A 7,822-nucleotide genomic window follows, 5' to 3' on the forward strand; every position below is an offset into this window, starting at 1 on the left:
ACTTTGGGGTGAGGTGGGAGTGGGGAAGGGGGTTTGGTTTGGGAGCTGGGGAAAGGGATTTGGGTGGAGAGCAGGGGGATGGGTTTTGATATCGGAGCAGGGATAGGGGATTTTTGGCCCAGAGCAGATGAAGGGGTTGGTCAGTTTCCAACAGTATCAGGTTAAGGTCTGGGATGGGGGTATAAATCATGCAGCCAACAGGAACATCAAGAAGGACAAACCAATTAGCACTCTATTAGACTTGGACTGGTTGTAGGGAGTATTCCTTCATCACCAGGCTATGGTTCCAAATTTGTGGCTGTGTATTTAATGACTACTACAGCACATGCGAAAGTTCCCCAATTCATTAATGTTGCAAATGGACACTTCGATGGAATTTTTGAGATCCAGGTTTGTTTTCACACATGCTGTTCAAGGACTTTAGGACGTCCTCTTCACTGGACGATAAGTAGCACCGTGTGGGCGGAGTTAGTTGCAGAGAACAGGATAAGTGTTAAAAAATGGCAATACATACACAAAATGGTCTTAATAACATTAGAGCCTTGTATATCAATGATTACTGTGTGTGGCAATATTTAGTATTAATGAATAATGAATAGGGTGATTTTAAAGTCAAAACCTGAGGGTTGCTCTTGAATTTGCCTTCTCCTGGGTCAGTCTATCTTGATTCCAGTCTCATTGGCTGGCAGCAAAGGTGGAATGATATGAGCCCAGCTTGGGACTATTCAGGGTCAAACTGTGGGTATAGTAATCCAATACTCACAGCAGCTTGGAGGGTCTGGTCACAATCCAACAATCTGTGCTCCAACCGGTTACCAGGATTGCTGAGGCTCCAAAGGAGGGGCATTAGCTCCACAGCACATAAATGTCATCTAGCTGACAGCTTGTGTGCTCTCACCCCTGTCATGTACTCCATCAAAGCCCTTGCTGATGCCTATGTACTAGACAGCCTCCCCTACGACAGTCCTCACAAGGAGTTACAGTCTGAAGTAAGGTTCTCTAGGCCCACAGTCATTCAGGGTTGTCCTCCAAAGCCATCTGCAGTCTCTCTCCGGGAAGGTCAGCAGCCTTCTCATCATCTAGTGCTGGAGTAGCATTGAGTAGGAACACAGGGCAGGTAAAGACACCCATTTCAGCATCTTCTCTCTCCACCATCAATGTACAGGGAGCAACAGTGGGTACCATCTACAAGATATACAGCAGAATTTCACCAAAGATCCCTACGCAGCACCTTCCAAACCTACAACTATTTGTGTCTAGAAAGACAAGGGCAGTAGCCACCTGCAAATTCTCATCCAGGCCACTCACCATCCTGATGAGGAAATTTATCATAATTCCTTGTATTCGCTGGGTCAAAATCCTGGAACACATTCTCCATCAGTACTGTAAAAGTTCCTACTCCACATGGACAGCAGTGGTTCAAGAAGGCAGCTCACCACCACCTTCTCCAGGGCAACTAGGGATGGACAATAAAGTCCTGTGTAAAAAGGTTTTAGTATTTATTGTTTAGTGTTGAGCTAACCCTCTGACCAAAGTGTTGTGTGAGCATCTATAATACCATAAGATGTCAGAGCAGAAGAGCTCATTATGACCATTTTGTCATTCAATGTGATCATGACTGATCTGGTCATCCTCAACATCACTTTCCCATCTTTAGTAATAAGTCTTGATTTCCTTACCAATTAAAAACCTCGCTATCTCTATCTCAGCCTTAAAAATGCTTAACAACTTAGCCTCAACAGAATTCCACAGACTCACTACCCTGTGAGGGAAGAAATTCCTCCTCATCTCTTTCTTAATTGGGTGACTTCTTATTCAGAGATAATGTCCTCTTGTCCTAGACTCTCCAACAAAGAAAAACAAACTCTCTGCATGTATCCTGCTAAGTACCCTGAGAATCTTGTAAGCTTGTAACTCATTCTTCTAAACTCCAAGGAGTTCAGGTTCAATTTTTTAGTTTTTTTTAGGGTAAGGATTTCCTATTTCTTTATCAGTGTCTGGTTAAAACAATACTTTTTTTTTGTTTATATATTAATTGGTTTTTAGAAAAAGATTATAGCAGAGAGGTATCAGAAAGTATTTTAACTCAAACCTAGTAATTAACTAAGCAGAGATGGCTGGGCAGGTGATGTGCTGTTGCTGTATGATGTGGGAGCTGGATGATCCCATTGTGAATGGCAGTGACCACATCTGCAGCAAGTGTTGGTTGCTGGAAGAACTCCGGATCAGAGTTGATGATCTGGAATCTGAGCTTCAAACACTGCGGCGCATCCGGGAGGGGGAGAGTTACCTAGACACTTTATTTCAGGAGGCAGTCACACCTGGGAGATTAAGTAATTCACATCCAGTTAGTGATCAGGGACATCAGAGTGTGACCGTAAGTGAGGCAGGTAGGGTGAACCTGAGTTCAGGAGTGCAGGAGCCTCAGCCCTTGACCTTGTCCAACAGGTATGAGATTCTTGCTCCCTGTACGGATCAGGAAAAGGGCTCTGGACAGGTTGAGCCAGCTGATCACGGCACCATGGTGCAGAAGGTCATTCAAGAGGGGGGAGCAAAAAGACAAGTAGTTGTTATAGGGGATTCTATAATTAGGGGGACAGATAGTATCCTATGCAAGCCGCTCCTCCAATCCTAGTCTCTTATACATTGCTGATTTTCATAGTTCTACCACTGATGCCAGTGTTTTCAGCCCAGGTTCCAAGCTCTGGAATAAAACAAAAATTGTGGATGTTGGTTATATGAAACAAAATAGAATTTACTCTGTTCTTCATATTCATTAGAGTCACTGGACTCAATGTTAATTCTGTTTTCTTCCTACGGATGCTGCCAGACCTGCCGAGTTTTGCCAGCAATTTCTGGTGTAGAAGTCAGCCTGTACTTTTGGCTAAAATGTTTTTTCTCAAACTTTATTTTGACATGAGTATATAGCAGTTGGAGAGGCTTTGAATTATTTCCCTAAACATCTGTCTCACTACTTTGGACTTCCTTTAAGATGGTCCTTGCAGCCTGTCTTTTTGACAACACCTATGGTCACTTATTCTAATACCTCCTAATGACTCAGTGACAGAATTTGTCTGATGATTGCTCGTGTAAGGGTATGTCTTGTGATATTAAAAGGTGATGGGCAAATGCAAGTTATTGTTATTAGAACTTCTTTGAATCTTATGGCTTTTAAAACAAAATACAAAAGCACTTATGGACAAGGTTTATTAGGGTGTGGGAAATCTAAGTTTGGGCAATGAAATTATCTATTCCCTGATGAGAGAAACATGGATTTTGTTTTCAGGCAAAGAATAAAGATGTCATGATGTACTGGTTACAGCAGTTGCAGCAGAAACGTTGGGAACATGGTGAGGAGCAGAATTATGCCCTTACAGATGATCTCAGCATCTCAACCGAGCATACTGAGTTACCACCAGCATTCAAAACAGAAGGTATGTCCATCTCTTTCACTGGAATGTTTCAATGCTTAACATAACATTTAAAGCAGAGAAGTGTGAACAGATTTATTTAAGTAGGAAGAACAAGGAAGTCAACATTAAATTAAGAATACAAATCTAAAAGAGGTACCACAGCAGAGGGACCTGCGGTTATATGGGTTTACATCATTTAAGGTGGCGGGGCAATTTGAGGAATTACTTAATGTATATGGGATCTTGGTGTTATAAATCAGGATATAGACCGCAGAAATAAAGAAGTTATAAAAAACCCATATACAACTTCGGCTTGATCTCAATTGGAGTATTGTGACCAAATCTAGACAGCACACTTTAGAAAGGATGTGAAAGCATGTGAGAAGGATGAGAATCCAGCTAAGTGGCTGGATTGGAGAAGTTGGAGTTCTTTACTCCAACTGAAAAGAAGACTGAAAGTTAACCTGATACAAGTGTTCAAAATCATGAGGAGTTCAGACAGAATAGAGAGAAACTCCTGCCTTTGGTGAATATGTTGAGTATCAGAGGACACTGATTTAAAATGACTGGCAAAAAAACCCTTAAAAATGACATGAGGGAAACCTTTTCCTGCACAGGCAGACTGAAAGGCCTCTGGCAACCAAACACTCCCCAAGTGTCTGCTAACATTGTATATTGAATTTTGCAGGCAGAGCAGCTGTCACACCCAGGAGTTCAAAGTGCAGCCACTGATCCTGACTGACTTTAGTTGCAAATCATGATATTTGTCCTGTAGTTTTAAAAAGAAAGCACAAAAAAGTGCTGATGGAATAGATATTTAGAAAATATTAAATATTGAGTTCGTGAACAGTGTTAAAGATATTTATATATTTTGGTCTGGCTTCTCCAGCATATTCACCACCCAAGTGTCATATTTAACTCCAAGATGAACTTCAGCCACATAGAGTCATAGAGATGTACAGCGTGGAAACAGATCCTTCGGTCCAACTTGTCCATGCCGACCAGCTATCCTAACCTAATCTAGCCCTGCTTGCCACCCACCGGCCCATATCCCTACAAATCCTTCCTACTCATATACCCATCCAGATGCCTTTTAAATGTTGCAATTGTACTAGCCTCCATCACTTCCTCTGGAAGCTCATTTCATACACATACCACCCTCTGAGTGAAAAAGTTGTCTCTTTCATATCTTTCCCCTCTACCCCTAAACCTATGCCTTCTAGTTCTGGGCTCCTCCACCCAAGGGAAAATACTTTGTCTATTTACTCTATCTATGCTCCTCGTGATTTTATTACACAGCCCCCTAAGGTGCACCTGATATTGTCCTGGCCTGTTTATGAAACCCTTATCCATGCTTTTGTCACCTCTAGTCTTGACTATTACATGGCATCTCATGTTTCACCCTCCATAAACCTGTGACTATCATTTCCCATTCATCTACCACCTTGTGCTCATTGACTCTAGGTCAAGCAACACCTTGAGTTTAAAATTCTCATCTTTGTTTTCAAATTTTCCATCACCTCAACAGTCTTCCCTATCACTGTAATCACCTCCAGCACCACAATCCACTGAGATATTTATATTCGTCTAATTCTGGCCTCCAAATTTAATTGTTTTGCCATTCAATAGCTGTACCTGAACCATTCAATAGCTGTGCCTTCAGGTGCCTATACCCTAAGATCTAGAATTACCTCCCTGTCTGTTGCTCTGATATTTTTACCCTTTTAAGAATCTCTTTAAGAACCTGCGTCTTTGACTCAAGTTTTGGTCATCTGTTCAAACGTGTGGCTTGTTGTCAAATTTTGTAACCCATCTATTCTGCTCCTTTAGATTTTCTAACTTTAATAAAAGTGATAGAGGAATATACGTTGTTACTGGACAATCTGATGACCTTCACAAATTTGGAAGAAAATGGTCTTTGGTGGACTTTTCTCTGTATGAGGGTGAAGTAATATTTCTGTCCATTGCACAGAGCTTAGCTGACACTTTAATCTAGGATTGCCAGTTCCAGTTGGCCATATTCCTGGAGGTTTCATCATATGATCTCCCACCTCCCACGGCATTTTATAATTAAACAGCCTCTTTGTTTTCTCAACTGTTTTGATAAACCTATAAACAATTAAACAGCTTGAAAAGGAAATTTTAGGCACTCAAGGGAAATAAACTTGCAGCCGAACAGAGCAGAGAATAGGAAGAGAGTCGATGAGCTTAATGGACATCTGTGTGATTATACTTCTAACGTGTAAACATTATCTCAAGGGGGTTGGAATATAAAAGCACTGTTGTGCTACTGAGATTTTATAAAGCTCTGGTTAGGCCCCATTTGGAGTACTCTGTCCAGTTTTGCTCCCCACACCTCAGTAAGGACATACTGGCACTGGAGCGTGTCCAGCGGAGATTCACACTGATGATCCCTGGAATGGTAGGTCTAACATATGAGGAACGGCTGAGGGTCCTGGGATTGTATTCATTGGAGTTTAGAAGATTAAGGGGAGATCTAATAGAAACTTACAAGATAATACATGGCTTGGAAAGGGTGGACGCTCGGAAATTGTTTCCGTTAGGTGAGGAGACTAGGACCCGTGGACACAGCCTTAGAATTAGAGGGGGTAAATTCAGAACAGAAATGCGGAGACATTTCTTCAGCCAGAGAGTGGTGGGCCTGTGGAATTCATTGCCACAGAGTGCAGTGGAGGCTGGGATGCTAAATGTCTTCAAGGCAGAAATTGATAAATTCTTGATGTCACAAGGAATTAAGGGCTACGGGGAGAATGCGGGTAAGTGGAGTTGAAATGCCCATCAGCCATGATTGAATGGCGGAGTGGACTCAATGGGCCAAATGGCCTTACTTCCGCTCCTATGTCTTATGGTCTTATGGTCTTAATTCACACAACATCTCCAAGTAAGATCATTCCTCCATGCCTGGGATTAACCTAGTAAATCAGCTCTGGACTACCTCCAGTGGGCGGCACGGTGGCACAGTGGTTAGCACTGCTGCCTCACAGTGCCAGAGACCCAGGTTCAATTCCCGCCTCAGGCGACTGATTGTGTGGAGTTTGCACGTTCTCCCCGTGTCTGCGTGGGTTTCCTCCGGGTGCTCCGGTTTCCTCCCACAGTCCAAAAGATGTGCAGGTCAGGTGAATTGGCCATGCTAAATTGCCCATAGTGTTAGGTAAGGGGTAAATGTAGGGGTATGGGTGGGTTGCACTTCGGCGGGTCGGTGTGGACTTGTTGGACTGAAGGGCCTGTTTCTACACTGTAAGTAATCTAATCTAATTAGTAATCTAACCTCCAATGCTAGTGAGCATTTTTGGGCCCCATATCTCAGGAAGAATGTACTTGCCCTGGAGTGGGCCCACAGGAGGTTCACAAGAATGGTCCCAGGAATGAAAGGTTTATCATATGAGGAATGTTTGAGGGCTCTGGGTTTATACTCAATGGAGTTTAGAAGCATGAGGTGCTTCTAGAGCATAACTGCAACTTACAGAATACTGAATGACCTGGACAGAGTGGATGTTGGGAAGATTTTACTAGGGCGGGAGAGACTGGAACCTGAGGGCATAGCCTTGGAATAAAGGGAAGACCCTTTAGAACAGAGATAAGAACATCTTCAGCCAGAGAGTCAGAGAATTCATTGAGTATAGTTAAAACAGAGATAGATAGGTTCTTGATTGTTAAGGGAATCAAAGGTTATGGGGAGAAAGCAGGAGAATGGGGTTGAGAAACTTATCAGCCATGATAGAATGGCGGAGCAGACTTGATGGGCTGAATGGCCTAATTTCTGCTCCTATATCTTATGGTCTTATATTTTTCCTTCAATAGATTCAGGATCAGTTCCTGCAGATTGGAGGGTGGCTTAATGTTGTACCACTTTTTAAGAAAGGAGCGAGAGAGAAAGCAGGAAATTATAGACCAGTTAGCCTGACCTCAGTGGTGGGAAAGATGCTGGAGTCAATTATAAAGGATGAAATTACTACACATGTGGATAGCAGTAACAGGATAGGTCAGAATCAGCATGGATTTATGAAGGGGAAATCATGCTTGACTAATCTTCTGGAATTTTTTGAAGATGTAACTCTGAAGATGGACAAGGGAGATCCAGTGGATGTAGTGTACCTGGATTTTCAGAAAGCCTTTGATAAAGTCCCACATAGGAGGTCAGTGAGCAAAATTAGGGTGCATGGTATTGGGGGCAAAGTACTCACTTGGATTGAAAATTGGTTGGCTGACAGGAAACAAAGAGTAGTGATAAACAGATCCCTTTTGGAATGGCAGGCGGTGACCAGTGGGGTACCGCAGGGATCAGTGCTGGGACCACAGCTTGTTACAATATATGTTAATGATATAGAAGATGGTATTAATAGTAACATTAGCAAATTTGCTGATGATACAAAGCTAGGTGGCAGGGT

Source organism: Chiloscyllium plagiosum, chromosome 16, assembly GCF_004010195.1.
Source record: "Chiloscyllium plagiosum isolate BGI_BamShark_2017 chromosome 16, ASM401019v2, whole genome shotgun sequence".
Lineage (NCBI taxonomy): Eukaryota > Metazoa > Chordata > Chondrichthyes > Orectolobiformes > Hemiscylliidae > Chiloscyllium > Chiloscyllium plagiosum.